We start from the raw sequence: 20,803 nt of genomic DNA, 5'->3' as shown, positions 1-20,803 counted from the left end.
CATGTAGAAAGCGTCATTTACTGTAGTGCATGAACCTGGCCTTGAGTCTGAGGTTCACCAGTGTCCAAACATTTATAGAATCTCAGGGATTTCCAAGGCTTTGATTTCAGTGCAGCCTTCTTTTAAGAACAAACATCATGTTCTCACCCATGAAGTAAATCTGTTGTATTCAGTATCATAAGAATTCCACAATTCATTAACCATTAATATTAGAAGTTCAAAGGATCTCAATTGATTAGGTTTTAAAAGATGGATCTATTTCAGAAAGCTGAAGGCACATATGAAATCATTTTCAATTGCTATCTGCTTATCTTGGATTGGACTCATTTCTGCCTCTCATACTCACTCCATAGAGATGGACAGAAGTATACTACTGAGACTATATTAACCAAAATGATACAATGTTTTGCAAATAAGTCTAGTATGATAAAAAAAAAAACAACTTTGGAGCAGATAAAAGTCAGTGGATAAATACAAAAACTCCAAGAATCAACCCTACACCACAATTTGGAGTACAACCTGCAATACAGCTTCTGATACTCACGAGTGAAATGATTAGAGGTGGATGGATTGACACTGTCAACACTGTCAGCACTGTCACAGCTAAAAACTTCATCATCTGATTCCTGCACAGTGGAACAGAATCTGCCAATTTCTTCACACTCCCCCCTTAAAATTCCACTCATCGCTGCAGCGCTGTCACATGTACCTGCAACAGAAACAGGGACAACCAAGCACTGAAATACTTGACCACTAACTGCATCCTCATGGTTTCCAAATTGGTTGGGTGGCTGCGATTATTTCTTATTGAATTCATTGAGGTGACATTGGTTAATACAATTATAGGGGTTTCAGGTATTCAATTCTACAATACATTGTACTATGTATTGTACTGTGTGTTTATCATCTCAAGTCTTCTTCCATAACAATTTACCCTCCACCCCCTTTACCTTCTTCTCTCTGGCACTCACCAGACTGTTGTCTGTGTCCATGAATCTTTTGGGGCTGTTATTTTTTTGAACTACATATACCACATTATCATATCCATGCAGAAAATATCTTGTCCATAATGTTTGAAGCATTGAAAACAATTCTATCCTGATTGTTATTTGCATTCTCATCTGACAACAGTATTTTATAAGAAAAAGTCAAAATTAAAGATGTGGAATCAGAGAGCTGCATAAGGCAATATGATTTAATGTTTTCAAACATCAAAACAGGAGTCAAATACATTTATTTGATTTGTTCTAGTAAACCATGTACTGCCTTTGACAGAGCCAGAGTTCAGAACAAAATAGATCACTCACTTGCATGCTGTCACACCCAGAGCATACTGATTAGAGCACGTGTGTCTTACTTGGATTTTCCTTTTTCTCAGGTACAAAGACATCTACTTTCCTGAGCCTCTTTGTCCATCAAAAATCAAATTGGTTGTTAAGAATGGCTATACCTGCAGAATTTAGATGCCTTATCACGTTTCCAGGCAAATAAGCAGAGCTAAGGGGAATACTTGAGTCGTATGCCAAAGAGATTGGCTCAATACATTACATATAGGGTAAACCACAGTCCCTAAATCTTTTACTGGGTAAAATGTTTTTTTAAATCTCTTCACTCTCTGTATCAATACATCAGTGGAAGCTAGGCAGAGATATCCCATTGAATTTTTTAAAAATGTTAATATCCATTTAGATGAGTCATTAAATCTCTGAGAAGAATAATTTCTTCATAGACACAGAGTGATCAGCAGTTGCAAACACAAACTCTATAATGCAGGTAACCTCAATGAGTGAACAGGGTCAGATGTAATAAAACCTTGGAGTTATCTTAGTTTTCTCTTTTATCTACTGTTATTTTTTTAAAAAAATATGTCTTATTGATTTCAGAGAGGAAGGGAGAGGGAGAGGGAGAGATAGAAACATCAAGGATGAGAATCATTGATCAGCTTCCTCCTGCATCCCCCCCTCTGGGGATTGAGCCCACAACTCTAGCATGTGCCCTTGACCAGAATTGAACTCAGGACCTTTCAGACCACAAGCTGGCACTCTATCCACTGAGCCAAACCAGCTAAGGCTCTTCTACTGTTATTTGTAACAAAGGTATGAAGAAGTACTTCTACACCCTAAGGGAAATGATATCACAGGCACAATAAAGAATGGTCTCACAAACAAGGAGACAGTAGGTGGTAGTAGTGTGAACTGTGGTGAACAAGAGATGCATGTCTAGGCCAAAGGGAGTACCTGTACTCAAGTCCAGAGCATAGTCTCCCTCAATATTGGTAGCTACATTTCCTTGGGACATATTTGTTCGGGGTCCTCCTATGCTTTCTGCTTCCACATATTCCCGACTCACATGTGGTTTTGGCTTCTGACAGACCTGCCTCTACCTCAATGTATTCTGAAAGTCTCAACTCTGAATGCCAATTAACTCGTTCTTTTAGTCTATCTCAGTTCAGATTGTTGCAAAAGGGAATCTAAATGCTGTTCAGTGACTGATGCCATTCAATAGAAAAAATATTTGTTTAGTGCCCTTTGTTTAGGAACCATTTATTATTTATTCAGCAAACATCCATTGACCTTTCATCATGTACCAGTGACTATTTTATATGCTGGAGAATAAAGTACAATAGAATAAAGAGCCAGAGGACACTCCTCCACAGAAGCAAGAAGATAAGAGAATCCAGAAAGTTGAAAATAGTGTAAGAAATCTCTGGGACAATTTCAAACGAACCAACATCAGAATTTATGGGAGTCCCAGAAGGGAGAGAGCAAAATACCGAGAACATACTGGAAGAAATAGTGACAGAAAAGTTCCTCCACCTGGTGAAAGAAATAGACTTACAAGTCCAGGAAGCTCACAAAACCCCAAACAAAAGTAGTCCAAAGAGGACCACACCAAGACACATCATAATTAAAATTCCAAGAGCAAAAGACAAAGAGAGAATATTAAAAGCAGCAAGAGAAAAGCAGATAGTTACCTATAAAGGAGCACCTATACTATTGTCAGCTGATTTCTCAACAGAAACCATGCAGGCAGACAGGAATGGCAAGAAATATTCAAGATGATGAATAGCAAGAACCTACCAAAATACTCTACACAGCAAAGCTATCACTCAGAATCGAAGGCCAGAAAAAGAGCTTCACAAATATAAAAATCTAAAGGAGTTCATCACCGCCAAACCAGAACTATATGAATTGTTGAAGGGGGTTCTTTAGGAAGAGGAAGAAGATAAAGATAAAAATTATGATCAACAAATACGTAACTATCAACAAGTGAAACTAAAAGCCAAGGGAATTAAAAAACCTGATGAACAATATTAACTAGTGAATATAATAGAATCAGAGGTATGGAAGGGGGGTGGACTGACAATTCTCGGGGAAAAGGGGAGTGGGGGGTGAGGGAAAAGCCTGAACAAAAACTGTGCACCTATGGATGAGGACAATGGGGGGTAGGGAAAGGACAGAGGGTGGGGTGGGAACCTTGTGGAGGGGAGCAATTGGGAGGGGGGGAGGGAAAGTGGAACATTTGTAATAATCTGAACAATAAAGATTTATTTTTTAAAAAAGAAATATATAACTTGGTGGCTCAAATGAGCAGTTAAAGTCAGAAAACCTAATGAGTATGAGGGCTAGAGAGGTTATTTTTTTCTTTTGAGGGGAACTAATTTCAAAAAAAGAAGAGGAGGAAAGGTCAAAGTGCTTCCAAAAGCAATGTGGTTGCTTAATTTAACCTAGAACCACCTCTGTCTCTAGACTTCCCAATTATTTTATAATGGTGGAGGCCATCTTACAAGCTAGGTCTCAAATAAGATCAGTTCTGATACATTGTACCGGTTTGTGGTGTTCCTTTTTAAAAATAACATTAACAATGAAAAAGTACATTTTCCTTTTTCACTCCAAAAGGCTAAAGAAATACTTTTTTTAATTTGGCAGATAAGGACAAATATATGGATGGTGACCACTATCAAGGATTTACTTATTTGTGGGGAAATTAAGGCAAAGAGTTAATAACTATTTTTCCCACCATCTTCCCTAAAGTTTCTTATTCAAGATTTTTTTTTTAAAATCAAATACACAACCACTACCTGCTGCTGCCAGGGTTCTAGCACCGTGGCTCTGGCTTAACCCTGTTTGAAAGTCAGACTATCTCCCAACTTAAAAAAGTCATTTGGTGACCTAATATGACCATTACTTGGTTGAGAGATGCTCTTATTTTTAATTGATTTAAGAAAGTTTTAGAATAATTGCTTGTAAAGACTGAGAACTGTTGATACATTTTTTTAAAAAATGCTGATATACCTTAAGTTTTTAGTAATAGGAAATTATTTGAAAAATGTTCCTTAACTGTTATGAAATCCATCTAAATAAGTTGTGCATGAATTTTCTCACATTTATGCTTTCAGTTCCTAGTGACCTTGAAGAGTCTTGCACTTAGTCATTAGAGGAAGATTAAACCATATAATTAGACATCTGAGGAAACACATAGAAAAGGTAGGGGAGAAATATCCCAAAGCATAATAGACACTTGTTGGAAGAGAGAGATTCATCCTCATTTGTGTGTGCCAATCTGATTTCACTGTAGTGTATGCTGGTTGTAGTACTAAAATTGCAATCCTACAATTATTTCCATGGCAACAGTTGGTGAGATCAGAGAGGAGAAGCTTAAATGTGAGAGATTAAGATGCTATCCCTATTCAGATGTCTGCAGTAATAAGTGGGAAAGGAGAGTAACTGAGGGAGAAAACAGTTACTACAAATGTCCTTGATTGAAATTGTCCCAACCGCATATCAAGTGAAAGAAATCCTAAACAATAGTAAGAGTCACCCTATAACACAGAATGCTGTTCAGAGTACATGGCTGGAAGAAACTGTTAGCAAACAGGGAAGTACATATGGCTTATTTATATTTTTTTGCACCTACTATACAATATTTGTTAGAAGTCATAAGTTTTAGAATTCTATTTCAGAATCCTTTATCAGGGTTCTGTGTTTCCCAGGTGCCCCCCAAAATGTTGCCTTCTTAGATTTTTTTTTTATCTGATGAGAATACTGTATTATTACTACTCCTATATACAATAATTCTTTTTGAGAGCTATATAAAAGAATTTTCTCAATAATGCTTCTAATATGAATAATTAGTTACCCATGGATGTGGATTGATTACCAGATGCTAATAGGTAAAAACTAGAATAAGAGTGGGGATAGGAAATTGAAGCTAGTGATGGATGTGGAATAAGGGTGAATGAAAGCAAAAGTAGATTGAATGGTCCTTGGAATTTGGAGGGAAAGTAGGGCATGAGGGAGAGTCAAGGAGGGATGGAGGGAACTCCCCAAAGGAAAGATGGACATTTTTTGACTTGAGAGATCTGTCATTGATTTTTATCAATAATTTATTAATCACAGAAAGAGTAAGAGGTAGAAGAAGTGAGCCAGGGTTATAGTATCTTGGAGAAATGTTCATTCCTAAGTTCAGAGAATTTGGTACATCTTCATTTGTGTTGAGATAAAAATGGGAAGAATTTCTTTAATATGAACTTGTGTTGTTATCTGGATCCCCTAATTAAAAGCACACCCATCGCCCTGGCCAGTTTGATCAAAGGACTGAAGGGTCTCGGGTTCCATTCTGGTCAAGGTCATCCACCTTAGTTGCAGGTTCAATCCCCAGGACCAGTTGGGTTGTGTGCAGGAGTAAGCCAATCAATGTGTTTCTCTCACATCAATGTTTCTCTTTCTCTGTCTCTCACTCTCCCTTCCACTCTCTAAAAATCAATGGAAAAAAAAATATCCTTTGGTGAGGATTAATAACAACAACAAAAAAGCACATCAGTTAATTTGAAGTTAAAATCTGAGAGGCTGGACTAGAAAAAGCTTAGGGGGAAAAAAGCAATGTGCATTGTTATCACTCATTTGCCTTTAGGTATAGGAAAGTAAAACTTAGACTAGGCTAATCATTCAAATTTCTTAGGGAGATTAAAAAAAATATATAGCCCCAGGAATCACTGGAATGGTGAAGAGGGTGAAGCCAGTTGCTTGGACACCTGCTTTCACCATTTCTTAAATAGTTCTTCTGCAAGCTAATTAATTTCTCGGAGCCATATGTTCTTACCTATAACAGGGTTATGAGTAGCTGTTTTATAGTGTTAGAATATGCACTGCAGGTGCTCTCCTTAATAATCGTTAACTTCTACATTCTCCATTGATACCTATTATGTACTACAGATGCCTTGCATTATTGCTAAAACAAAACAAATTCTCTAAAATCTTGGCTGAGAGTGTAATTTAGCCAGATTGGTATAAAGGAGGGCTATGAATTAGGAGTGAGATACTAGGTATCCTATTTGCACTTTGAAGCATTGAATGGATGACAACAGCACAGAAAACTAGGGAAGATAAGGTCTCCTTTAGAGGATGCTCTTGCTGAAGGAGCATGATTAGAAGTGTCAGGCGATCCTATGTTGCCAAAAGCTCACCTCAAACTCTATGGGGAAGCTGGGGCTCCCTAAGAAGTTTCTAGAAGCCCAATTTTACCTCAAGCAATCTGAGGAGACTTGTCAGGGTGAGTTCCTTCCCTTGTCAAGTGACCTTGTGTTGCCAAAATGCCACCTCACACTCAGAAAGGAGTGTGAACTGATTAACACTATGTATGCAATTTTGTAACTTATGGTTTTCCTACTTATAACATGAGCATGTTTCCTTCTCATTAAGTAACTTTCAAAGCTATGTGTTTTTGTCTTACTTGATTTTTATTTTTGTGTTTACAGCTACATAGAATTTTGTTGAATAGCCATGTTATATGTCAACTAAAACTTTAAAGGAGATTGTGGGTTTTTTTAAAAAAAGTATTTATTATAAATCATCATATATTACTATTTTCTTTCATGTTGTCTTTATGTGTACCTCTGATAAATCTTTCTAAAAGTGGAATTATTGAGCTTTCAATACACATTGCTAAATTAGCTGGCAGAAAGGTTCTATCAATTTACGTACTTAATGGTACATTGGCATATCACTTTATCATATATCAATACTTGCCATTACTGTTGACATTGCTATTTTTAAACATCTCTGTTAATTTTTCAGATTTAAATGCACATATAGTGTTTATGATGTGCCAGGAATTTTCTAGCACTTTACATAAGTATTAAGCTGATTCCTGACCCTCTAGTGTGCATGTTTTTTCATAATCCAAAGATTACACATATGGTAAGATATTACTCCCATGACTCTGGACACTTTTTATGGCAAAGGGAATTTTCATATGTAATTAAGTCCCAAATCCATGATTTGATAGATTATCCAGGTGAGCCTGATCTAATCACATGAACAATTTAAATCTAGGGGTCAGATATTAACGGTGAGAAAGATTCAGCGTAAGAGTTGTGGCTGACTTTGACAATGAAAGGGGCCACATGAAAAGAAATGTGTGTGGTCTCTAGAAGCTGAGAGGGATTCCAGCAAGGAGGAAATTGGGGACGTTAGTCCTATGACCAAAAGGAACTGAATTTTTTCAAAAAGAGCTTGCAGGTAGATTTTCCTCCAGAGTGACCAAACAAAAATTCCATTGAGCTGAGCATAATTCCAGCCATTGAAACTCTGAGCAAAGAACTTTTCTATACTGTGAAGGACTTCTGACCTATAGCACTATCCTCCTATCTAATAAAGAGGAGATATGCTAATTGACCATCACACCCTCACAAAGCTGGAGGTGCCCACAGCCAATAAGAAGGGAATATGCTATTTGACTGTCATGCCTTCAAAGATGGAGGCTCCCACAGCTACAATATGGTGGTGCCCAGTCCCCTCAGCCCCACCAGGCCTGTTCCCAGGTGGGTCTAGCTGCTCCACATGCCTGCCTCCAGAGTCCCTCAGTCTCCTCAGTGTCCCAGCCACCCAGGACTGGCTCAAGGCACAGGCAAGCCTCGGATGGTGGCTGCCCAGCTACCCAGGGCCGTCCAAGGCTCAGGTAACCATGACTGGCTGAGGCTTGCACTGCCGGCAGTGGCAGCAGCAGTGGTGTGATGGGGGCATCACCTTCCCCTGATCGCTGGATTATGGGATCCTGGATTATGAGAGAGGGGCAGGTCAGGCTGAGGGGCTCTCCCTCCAGTGCATGAATTTTCATGTATCAAGCCTCTAGTACACTAATAAGTGTGTATCATTTTAAGTTGCTAAGTTTGTGGTAATTTGTTACACAGCAGTGGAAAACTAATAAAACACATATCAACTAATGTAATCATCATGCCCATATGGTTCACTCCATTTTCAGATTAAAAACTAAAGCACAGAAAAGTTAGATAACGAGGCCAAGGTCATAGAGCTAATAGCTACAGGCAGCATTCAAACCTAAGGCATTCTGGCATTTGATGAGCATACTTTTAATCAGCACATTCTTCCTTGATTCTTGACTCTTCACTGCTAGAATTGCCTCCATAATTCTAATATGTCATACAATACTAACTTAACCAGTTGACTACTGTAGAAATATGAAAAAATAGAAAAAAACTAGCCAATAATAGAATTTTTATTTTTTGTAATTCTTTAATGAGAAATAATATTTAAGAAACTATTGAAAACCTTCAGAATTATTTTGCTCCTCCCATTCTTGGCTTATAAACAAAAAGATTGACTAGCAATAGCAACTAAAATTGCAAGCAATTCCTATGCCCAAATTCTGTGGTAAAAAATGTTCTCCATAGACCTATCAATCTTTACAATATCACACAGTTAGATAGCTGATTTTATAGAAAAGGAAACTGGCTCAGATAGTTTAAATAACTTGTCCAAATTTACACTAGCAGTAAGATGCCATGTCTGGAGCTGAACTACAGTCTGTATGATTGCAAAGTCCATTACACATTCCATCAATCATTATGCTGCACCACCTAAAGAACTAATAGGTAAGCCAAGTTACAAGACCCCATTAACTGAGAGAAAGCATTTTTAGAAACAGGCATGCTGGCTGGGTGACTGAATCATCCATTTAAAGAGTATAAATGTATACCACAGTACAGTTCCCATATAAATGAACCAAACACATTTGTGGTATATTAGCAATCACTCTTTCTTGTCAGAATCCCAGATATCACATCAGGGCATATATCCACTCTTTTTATTTATTTATTTATTTATTTATTTATTTATTTATTTAATTTTATTTTTTATATATATTTTATTGAATTTTCACGGAGAGGAAGAGAGAGGGATAGAGAGTTAGAAACATCCATGAGAGAAAATCATCGATCAGCTGCCTCTTGCACACCCCCTACTGGGGATGTGCCCGCAACCAAGGTACATGCCCTTGACCAGAATCGAACCCGGGACCTTTCAGTCCGCAGGCCGACGCTCTATCCACTAAGCCAAACCGGTCCCGGCAACCACTCTTTTTATTTTATTTTATTTTTTTTATCAGCTCTACCTCGCTGCAGTAGACACTTCTTCAAGTCCCATATTATCTGCTTACAGTTGCCTTTACCTTCTGACATATTAAACTCCTGTCAAATAGCTATATTAACTCTTGGCTTCCTTGTACTTGATTCAGCATTGTTACTTGCCAAGCATTATGGCTTGGAATTGTTCATCAGAACACAATATAAATGGCAGAAGAGCAGAACAACATTTCTGAACAAATTAAATTTTAATCAAAGGTGTGGGGATTCAATGAATAAGAGATAGATAAGTAAAATACATATTACTATATTTCCTTTTTTAAAATATATTTTTATTGATTTCAGAGAGAAGGGAGTCTGGGAGAAAGATAGAAACATCAATGATGAGAGAGAATCATCGATCGGCTGTCTCTTGCACGCCCCTTCCTAGGGACCAATCCTGCAACCCAGGTATGTGCCTGGACCAGGAATTGAACCATTACCTCCTGGTTCATGGGTTGATGTTCAACCACTGAGCCACACCAGCTGGACAATATCACTGTATTATTTAACATTTATATTAAAAGTTAATAAAAAATTATAATTAATATATAATCAACCCATGGGTGTACTATTGGATGACCGGTGTGGATGTGTATATCAGAAACAGAATAGTGGTATTACAAAATAGCACACAGGAGTCATGAAATGGGGACCAAATTCCCTGTAAAGTAGGAGAGCTCAAATGGAGTGCATACAATAAAAGTCTGCAATACCAAACTTTCCATGGCCTAATGACATCTAAGTGACATGGAAGTTGTCACTTTGACAAGCATTAACAAAGAAGCACATGAAAGGAAGGGACTATCTTAGAATGTAATGAGTGTCTGACATTGGGAGGGTATAAGATGACTATCTGACAAGATTATTCACTCATTTATTCAGTCAGCAAAACAATTTGGGACCATATAATATGTATCAGACATTATATTAGGTGTTGCTGATGCAAAGAAAAAAGAAACCACCTAGTACTGAGAATTAAACTGAGATAGCTAAATAAAAGATTATATAGAGAGATCAATGAAGTGCCTGTAATGACCATATGAAAGGGCCAGGGCAGGGGCAGGGGACAGGCCTCAGGTGACCCTGAGGCTGCTTTCATTGGCTCTGCTCGTAAGATGTGCGAAGATCTCTGAATATAGAAGCTTTTACTGAAGTCCTCAAACTCAGAGTTACCCATGTGACCCTGGAGGACGTCAGGGACCAGCATGAGAGAATCCATCCGTGGCCCTTTACTGATTCAGATCATAGTGTCCAAATAATCTAACATTTGAAATATGAGTTTTATACGTTTCAAAAAAGAAATTTTGAGAAAGCAAAGCAAGAATTTTTTTTTAAATAACTTTGAAAGCTTTTCCCATCATCCTTCTGGTCTAATATTCTGACAGCATTACAACCAGTATTACCTGGGTGAGGATGAATGACAAATATTGATTTTCTGTGGCCAGCCTAAGTGGGATAGAAAAGGAAATGAAAATCTTTGTAAATAGATTCAGGAGTCCTGTTTAGGAAATTGTTTGTGTCATTTACTAAACGTAATGTGATATATCCACAACATGACAATGGACTGTATCAACACTTACTGGAAAACAAAGCTGAAATGTGTTTTTCACATTGACAACATACTCACAGAAGGTAAAGGACACCGTGACAGTAAGTTGAAGCAATAAGGCTCACAGCATAATACCAAGGGGAGTGTTCTGCGCAACTGCAAAATTCCTGTGTGGTTATGCATTGGGAATCATATAGCCACACAATGATTTTTCACTTTTCAAAGTCCTCCTAAACTCTGCTTTTCTTTCATCTGGTAATTAATGCATTACATCCAAATGTAATGAGTGTCTGTCATTGGGAGGGTATAAGAAAAGGGTAAGATGACTGAGCCTGTGTTTGGCTGTTCTGATTTTGCCTAAGCAAATTATCTGGTTTCCCACTCAAAAATCACTGTAAGACTGCATCTTACTTCCTTCATAGGAAAATGAGCAATGCAGGAAGGGATTATCTCTGCAGCCCACTCCCACGCTTTTAGGATAATGAAAGACTAAAATATTCAAAGGAAAATAATTGCCAAATAACTTTACAGTCATTATTTAAAGATATAAAAATTTACATAAGAATTACTTTTATCTGGTGGTTGATGTTTTTGTTTAAAATAATACTGTTGTAAATGTGCATGTAAGTCAGGAGAAATAGAGAAATGTATTGTATGCAGCACCCTTTGTTGTATTAAAAAATATGTTAAGTTCTTGATCTAACTAGAATACAGACTCTTTGGAAACAAATCATATGACCACTGTTTACCTTTTCAGCCATGAGACTAAAATGAATGGCAAATTTGATCTCAAGTCAAGTGGATTTCTTGCGAAAAGTATGATCCTTAGACTTAGTATTGACATTTATCAAGGTCATCATAAGCTTGAATTAAATGCTTCAAAAGCTACATTGAGTCTGTATTCTCAGAGCGTGTCTATTTAGCAATTTTCAGGTCAAACTATTTAGTCTAATATAACTGAGATCAAAACAATTGACAGAAATCCAATGACTTGTCAACTGATTCAAGGTATGTGAAACATCCAAATGTGATCATTAACTTGATAACTAAACTCATTACTTGCTTCTTGATTCACAAAATGGTAAAGAGTAATAGTGCTGCTTTGAAACAACCCCCTAGAGGATTTTGTAAGACCTATATTATTAGGTAATAAATATGTACTAAGTAAAAAATAACTTCTGATCAATATTTTTCAATTATGACCTACCATAGTAGATCATAATTTAATGATAATCAAATATGATAATTATGACCTACTAGAGTAGGTCATAACTTAATGATAATTAAACCCATTACTTGCTTCTTGATTCACAAAATATACTAAGTAAAAAATAACTTCTGATCAGTATTTTTCAATTATGACCTACCATAGTATAATTGTTACTGTGCTTTTTCTTTAGTTTGTACCTTAACTACATAACAGTGTGAAACCTGACTGAAGCTTTCTCGTCTTGGTATAATTTTTGATTCTTTTAAGTCCCACCATTCGATTTCCAGCAATGTAGGCTTACTTGTCAAACTAGCATATTTTCATTGTAGATATTAAGTTATCTAGCTATATTATAGAGAAACTATTAATATTTTCCAGCATACATTTTGTGAGACTTAAAAGACCCTTATAAATCCACCTATGAATATGGCAAGCTATTTCTAGCAAATAAAGAAGCATAAAGCAGTAAAGAGATACTACTAATGAACAGCATTTAAAAATTATCTGCAGTTAAAAGTAAGATTATTCAATGCATTCTTTTCAGGAACTTAAAATATAGTTGATAATTTTGATTGTGCCTTGAAATGAGGATTCTTTGCACAGGTTGCATAATCCATTTACTAGTCAAACTTGTTTCAGCATATTCTTTAATGTCATCTGTGTTTATGCTGAAAGAACTGCCACTAAAATGTTTTGCTCATGTTAATTGATAAAAACTAAACACTTCCCTTTATACTAACTCTTTTAAAAATATAACATACTTACATATCAAATTCATTTAACTTTAAGTAATATATTGGCCAAATACTAAATATATTAAAATATGGTTTACTCACATGATACTTTATTTGCTACATTGCTAACAGTAAATCTAAGAAACTAAGGTTAATATGAAAATAAAGTATTATGTCAAAAACAACTGACAAAAGAGAAAATAGAGTTAGAAATATCATCTAAATTACAATAAAATAGGAAAAATGTAATAATTTTATGATAATTTTCTTTCATCACCAAATAACTGAGAGAATAATAATGTATAATGAAAGTGTTTTAATTTAAGAAATTGCCTAGGATAAAATATGATATAAATAAAGGTTAGATAAAATAAATTTTTATTTCCATAAAAGCAAAAGGCTTCTAATAAAACAAAAAGTGCATATATAAATTTATAATAATTTCTATTAAGTTTCAAATATATTACCTTAATAACATAAAATTGTTTTTAGGTGATGTTTAATAATATTAAACTACTCTTAGATTGTTGCAATGTGTAATTTTTTATATATTAGATCACAAAGGTAAAGAAATAACTGTGTTAATGAAACATGATCTGAATATTTAAGTTAAAAAATTTTTCAATCTAATATGCCTCCACTTCAGCTTGCTTTCTCTCTCTCTCTCTCTGTCTCTGCAGTAAAAACTACTATAGTTATCTCATGGAGACGGCTCACACAGTCATCTGCCAGTGGATAGTAGCAAATGCTTATTGAGAAAGGGTTTATGCTTATTGAGAAAGGGTTTATCTTCATTTCATCCAAAATATGTAAACCATTACGGAAATTATAAAAAGTAGTAACAATACACTGGTTTTATTCAGAACCTTTCCCTTAGTGATTATTAAAAGGATGATATTTTTAGCCAAAGAAAGCAAAATGCATCTGCAGCAGCTGGTTTCCAAGGAAACAGAATAATTTAAAACCATGTGGAACTCTGCTCTCTCATTTTCATCAATTCTCCTTCATTCCTGGAGTTAGCTTTACTTGGAATTTTTAATTTCCAAACATATAACTGCCTTGGCTCATTTTCTGCAACAGATATCAGGCAGTGAATATCTGGTCTTACATATCATCCTAAATTCCAACTTACGGGGTGGATTAATTTCTACTATTATTTTGTTTTAAAAACCATGATCAAAAGAATCAATAAATGAGAAACACGGCAATGGCTCAGTACCATACAATAGTTTTTGAAATCCAGACATAGTTCAACATAAACCATGCAAGAGTGTTTGCTTGGGTCAGTATGACACTTAAGTATGTAAACATATTATTCTCTGTATTTAGTACATTTAGAAACTTTAAGCTAATTCTCCATTCATTTAGATAATTTTTACCCAATATTCAGTAGTTTCCCTCCCCCTTTTTAAAAAATTTGCAAAAAATGTTGTTTTTATCTGCTATTTAAAGATAAAACCCATCTTTTAAATTACAAAAAACAAAAACAGGACTCCTCAAAACCTTAGAAATTATTTATATTCATTCCTATTAGTTTGCAATTCATTTAAAAAAAGTATTAAAAAATATATTACTTCATTGAAATGATGTAATCAATGACATCATTGAAAGACTTATATTTTGTTATTACAATCAACAAGTATTAATTAATTGCCAGTGGGCCCAGGTCAGTACTAATCTTTCTTAAAAAAAGCCCAGTGTTTAAAAGGTTATCCCACCTTTATTGATCTATATTTATGAATTAAGAAAGAATAAAATAAAATGACTGGAAGTAACACTTTTCAATGTATTTACTGTAAGTGTATCAGTCTACATATCTGGAACTTTCCTATTTTCCCTAATAAGGGGGGTGTGTGGGGGGGGGGGAGGAAAGACAATATTAACAGATATAAGCCACTGGTAGAGTAAAATCTTAATTTTTGAGCTTTAAAAAAATATTGCCTAGAAATATTCCCAACAATATGAATACTATGATGGAATTCTTATCCAGATATATTTAATTGATAAAGGAAACTAGCAATGAAACTGGCCTACTATGATGTAATTTTTAAGGTAATGTTTAATCTTTCCCAAGTAGGTTGCTTTAAAAATGAAAACAGTCCCATGCATATTGACAGATACAGAATTTATGTATAATATACACTTACAATTTACTCAATAAAATGATACTATTCAATAGCATAAGATTTATCAATAAAGAAAGTTAAAAGGAATTAAATGCATATAAATCACTCATTCTAAATTAGTGCTAAAAGGGTCTACAGCCAGCAAACATTATTTTTCTAAGCCCGTCGCTGTATTTAAATATTAGAAGACACCACATGCAGTTGCACGTTGTTTATTTAGAGAAAGGTCCATTTTCCCAGGACCTGTGGAATTTCCCGAGCTCTCCTTTGATTCCTGATAACATAAGCTTAAGTAAAAGCAAAAAAAGGCGCACGACGACTCATTCTACCCATTAATTTTGCTTCAATAACGCCTGCTTAGAAAGTTACCCAGGGTAAGACATGCCTCTGGTGCTTTTATCCGCGACGGGTTTCTCAGGGAGAAAGAACAACTCGCTACAAAGCTTCCTCAAGCAATGAAAAGAACATGCTTCCAGGAAATGTCTTCAGAATGGCTTTCATATTATAACATTCTCTTAGAGGGGATGGAGAAGCATTTTCTTTTGAATAAAAGTAGCATTTTCTCTTGTTTGTCCTTACCTGTAAATATGGTTTCTGTACTTCTGCTCGGTCAGATCAGACTGAAGACTTCACTCCTCCCTCTTCTATCCATCAGGCAGCAGCCAACCAATAACAAAAGCCAGATCCTGGCATTCTCTGGTTCCTGCTCCCCGCTCTGATTCCCTCCCTCACTCCCTCCCACCCCCACTCTTTTGGAAGACAAATCCTTGCAGCTGGGAGAGAGAAAGGGAGTGGAGAAAAAGAATATGGAGAAGAAAGGAATAGAGAGATAAAAGATATTTCAAAGAACAGCTCCTATGAAAAATATCTGTAGGTGAACTCAGCTGAAGTAAAATGTCTCGCTTTGGATTTAGGAAAATAGGGTCAATCAATGCCTCACTCAACTGAAATCAAAGCAAAACACAGTGAAACATGGGTGAATTGCCTATTAATTCAGCTCCCACTATTTTTCCCACTGCAAAAAATTTATCCCCTCATTGCACATTTTGATATGCAGATGGAAGAGGTTGAGGCTGAACATCAAGATAATATTATGCATATAGATTCTGCAAAGAGATAAAATTAAACTGACTTGAGACCCTGTACATTGATGTATCATGCAATTTGCATTTCAACCTCTGTTTGGCACGGTTTCCATTTAAAACCAGTATCAGAGCCTAATCAGCATGAAAAATATATGTTACCCTGAATATTAGAATATTCAAATATTTCAAAATTGTATGGTTTGCATTACTTCACATTTCTTAAATGTTGGCTTCAATTTGTCTATGTAAATAATGGAGCTTGTTAAAGATGAAAAAGGAATCAGCATCTAGTTGCCATGTCTCAAAGTGACTAATTAAACTCCAATTTTATTCTAATAACCTTGGGCAAAGTCATTTCATGTCTGAACTAAAAAGCATAACGTGTAAAAGAAAAATGGAGGAAAACATCACATTAAAATGCTCTAAGGCAACAAAACAAGTTCATCCACAGCTTAAAGGATGTTAGGTGGAGACTATCAAAGATTTCAAACTATCTGTATCCATCTATATCTCTATCTATATCATCCATATCTACATCTATTATCATTATATCACCATCTATATCTATATCATTATTTATATCTATATCATCCATATCTATATCTATATATCAACATCTACACATTATATTCTTAATATTCAAAATATAATACAAACCATAACTCTTTATGATAAAAGGAGCTATTAATTGAGCTTCTGCTTCTCAAGGTAGTCTGATAATGTTTTCTTGGGGAGATGTAACTTAAACAATGAATGCTATCTCTGTCTTAGAGGTATCTACTGCCTACCTGAGATATTTATAGGCTTTGCAACTTAATTTCTTAAATAAGTAATATGGAAATAAGACTGCAGAGAGAAAAAAGAGAGAGAAACGGCAAGAAAATATTCCTTATTTCCAAGAGTAACTGTAATGAGTGTAAAGGGTTTAGGGGTGTCAATACTCTTAGGAGGAGAGTGGCTGGTAACCTCACCAGAAACTGACTGTACATTGAAGGGCAATGATTTTTACTGTGTGCGCAGTAATTTTTTCTTAGTAAGGAGATACTCTCGATCAAAAGAAAACTGATAATATGGTTTCCTTAGGGTTTCATATTGAAAATAGCTGCAGATAGGCTTGTTAATTTTATAACAATCCAGCGATATTGATAAAATAGTCTTGAGAAACATAAAACATATCCAAGTGTCTTGCTTCTATTCACCTTCCACAGGGAGTGCCTAATAAAATAAATGAGAATAAGCTATAGAGAACTTTACAGGTCAGCATGAATAAACAACATAGTAGATGCTTCCCATTAGGGGTAGATATAAAGTTTTAATTTAAGAACAAGTAATTTAAACCTTAAACTATGATGATGTTTGAACATCAGTTGTAACTCATTAAAAGACTGGTATCACTCAGGTTCTAGAGACATGATTTCATGTTGCCCCAAATGCTCACCAACCTACTTGTCTTTTGCAAGCATAGTAAGAATTTTTTTTTTAAGGTGTAATTTATTTTATGAAAATGTGCAGAATGCCTATACTTGAAATGCCACCATAATGACTGGTAACTAACAAGACATACACGAGCAGAACAAGGATGATGGGCCCAGGATAGAAACACCAGGGCAGAAAGCCCCAGAGGCCTACCAAGGGCCCAAACTGGGAAAACAAGAGCCTTGTCCCCAGGGTGACCTTTCCTCCCCTAGCTTATTGCTGGTCCTGTGGTTTGGACTCCCAACCTTTCCTCCCTAAAGATAACATCTAGGCCTCAGTTGTATTTCAGCTCTAGGCTCAGAAAAGAGGCGACAACAGACAAGCGATGCCATGGCTGCCTAAGGACCAGCAACATTTGACTAATTCCCCCTGCCCCGGCACCAACCAGTTAGTGCAGAGCACAACCCTGAAAGAGCAAACCTGGAAAGCGATGAATATTCTATTGAGACAATCCCCTGAAGCCTCCTCTAAGATTTCTACCTGCAAGAGAGAGGTAAATATGCTCAGGACAAAGGACCCAGCAGGAGCACTCCAGCTCCATTTCCCTTCCTTTCGAAGGGACCCCATGAAACTTGCAACCAGGGGAGCAATGGGCAGTGGCAGCTGGTTCCAGGCTAATCCCCCCACCCCCAACTGTCTCCAACACCACCTTTTCTCTGACTTCCCTGTGAGCCAAAGCAGCCCAGCCTAGGCTCTCCTATTGCTTCTTCTATGCCCTTCCTTGTTTCACTGTCCTAAGTATATTTTTGCTGCCATCATGGACCCAATACCTTTTGGCTCAGTGCTATATAGCCCATCCCTTTGGCTATCCACATTCCCTGTTCCCTTTTCTTTAAATAAATTCCATTTTTCTTTATTCATAATCTGAGATTGCTATTTAGCTTTCCAGTGCACCACCAACTTTAACCTTTCAGTTATCACAGATCAAGAAAGAGAAAATATCTGGAGAAAGGCAAGTCATTGGTGACTCTGGATAATGGAAACTGAAATTTCTATGCCAAATTGTAGGCAGCTTCAGCTGAGAGGGAGATCATTTTATGATCAATAAAAACAAGTAATTGCCGTGCTAGCTGGTTTGGCTCAATGGATAGAGCGCCAGCCAAAGGACTGAAGAGTCCCTTGTTCGATTCTGGTCAAGGGCACATGCCCGGGTTGCAGACTCGATCCCCAGAGGGGGGCGTGCAAGAGGCAGCCAATCAATGATCTGCTCTCATCATTGATGTTTCTATCTCTCTTGCCTATCATTTCCTCTCTGAAATCAATAAAAATATATTTAAAAACAAAAAACAAGTAATTGTTTCCATTTCCTCTTCTCCCAAACATTCCACATCTTAATTACCCAACATGGGTGGGAAATGAAATGACTTAGATTAGATTGGTTTCAAGGTAATCTAAGATTTTTCTTGGTAAAGTGAAAAATACAGAAGAATGACATTGGATTTAACACTTAGGCATACTGGGTTGGCAAATAATAAGTTCAATAAATGTGGAAAGCTATAAATCCAAAATAAGAATAGGAGAAGAGTTAGGAGAAAGAAGAAGAGAGCAAGTGAGCATGCACAAATCAAAACTGCACAAATAAATTGATCATGTCTTCAATTCAATTACCCTTCAAAATTATATGGGATAAGAATTTCAAACTATGAGCAGTGCCAACTTCTGGAATAAGGAGGTGAGATAGAGATACTAGAAATACAAAAAGAAGTAACAACCTCGTGAACCAGAACCTGAAACTGCTACACTCCTCGGGTATTCATCTATCTAATGACTCTCTGTCCGGAACATTCTGAGATGAAAGTAGACAAAAGCAAAATAGTGCCAAGCTCCTTAATAGGAAACAATTTGGCAGGTGACAGTGAGAGAGCGCCCGGCTAACACAGAAACATGCAAAGCATCTCTAAGATCCCTGCTGGTTTTTTGGTTAGCTATCAGAGCCAAGAATTTGAAAGGATGCTTGCATTTTCTGCTCGTGAAGACTACAGAGAAAGCCTTTACTAAAGTGTGAGTTGGCTTTCCCCCAAACATTACATTACCCTTGAATGGAAAATTGATCGGATGACATATGGTGATAACATCTGCCACCCATGGATAAAGCCTGAGTGCCATGTGGGTGGTAATGGAAGCTGTAATAGTGAGGGTGGAGAATTTAATGACAGTATGCAACACCGAGGGAAGTAGCAGCAATCTGAAAGAAAGGAACAATTTGTGTAAATCTTTACAATGGGCACTACAGGGCTATCCATCCTGTTCTTCTGTCGTCATCTCAGAGGGAATGATAGGAATGAAAGATGCTTTCTCATTTTATTACCTCCAGGTTGATCTCAGCCGTAACCCACAGGGAGGCATTTCTTCCAGATATTACTGTAGGTAGGCACTCATTCCTATCAGTAAATAGATATTTATTACAAATCTGGAATGCAAGAAATCATAGCAATCCAAAATTATTTATGTTAAATATAAAAATGAGGACAATGGATCACTTCTAAAATTTTCTAAAAAATATTTAAATATGAATTTTCAGAAAGTAAAAGAAAGCAAGTATTGAAATAATAATGTTTTATACATAAACTTAAAATTATTTTGCTTTGTCCTCATATAGAAATAAATTAAATGCTATCTACAACTGAACATTGTAAACATAAGCGATTTATTTGCAAAACAATAAAAAGAACAAGAAAAATCTTGCCATGGCTACACAATAATATGAGTTTTGGCTAATGTTTCCTATGGAATTCAAATATTTGAAATGACAGCAGGCATCCTGACAGACTTGGGCATAAAATGTTTTTAGGTGAATTTTCTCGTTCTCAAAATAGCCTTAAAAACTAAAAATCTTAATACAATTTTTGGAAGTGTTCTTAATTAGTTCAAAGCTAGTTCTGTGTTTTGTTAAACTGCAAAGACTAACTTTTGGTTTTCCTCCGTCCTGAAGTATAAGAAAGCCTCAGCTGTTTCCAGTGCAGCTCCGATACTTCTTAAGCAATCCATGGGGGGTGATGGAATGCCTGGGTCAATTTTTCATCCAGTGTAAACCAGTCCAGTTGAAATCACTGCATTTCCTTATATTTCCACACACATAATTCTGAAGTTATTTCATTCTCCCAGTTTTTTGCTCAGTCTCCATTTAAGGGCACAAAATGACATTAAGATTTTAAGCTTTGATCCTGCCAAAGTAGATGCTGTGAGGTTCTTCTTCTTT

At 36.2% G+C, this 20,803-nt stretch overlaps 1 protein-coding gene across 2 annotated transcripts in view; it reads right to left on the bottom strand.

The window, feature by feature from the left end:
- CSRNP3 (cysteine and serine rich nuclear protein 3) overlaps positions 1–15,696 on the bottom strand; it is a 159,227-nt gene extending 143,531 nt beyond the window's left edge. The window contains exons 1-2 of one of the 2 annotated variants that reach the window (XM_084891605.1): positions 15,623–15,654; positions 545–709 (exon numbers count right to left, since the gene is read on the bottom strand). The gene's annotated coding sequence lies outside the window, so the exon portion shown is untranslated. Of the gene's footprint in view, positions 1–544; positions 710–15,622 lie in introns of both variants that reach the window. The other variant, XM_084891606.1, reaches the window with a different exon arrangement.
- Between the last annotated feature and the right edge of the window lie 5,107 nt (positions 15,697–20,803).

Source organism: Pipistrellus hanaki, assembly GCF_964339955.1.
Source record: "Pipistrellus hanaki genome assembly, chromosome: 8".
Lineage (NCBI taxonomy): Eukaryota > Metazoa > Chordata > Mammalia > Chiroptera > Vespertilionidae > Pipistrellus > Pipistrellus hanaki.
This window is presented reverse-complemented; position numbering and strand designations above follow the sequence as displayed.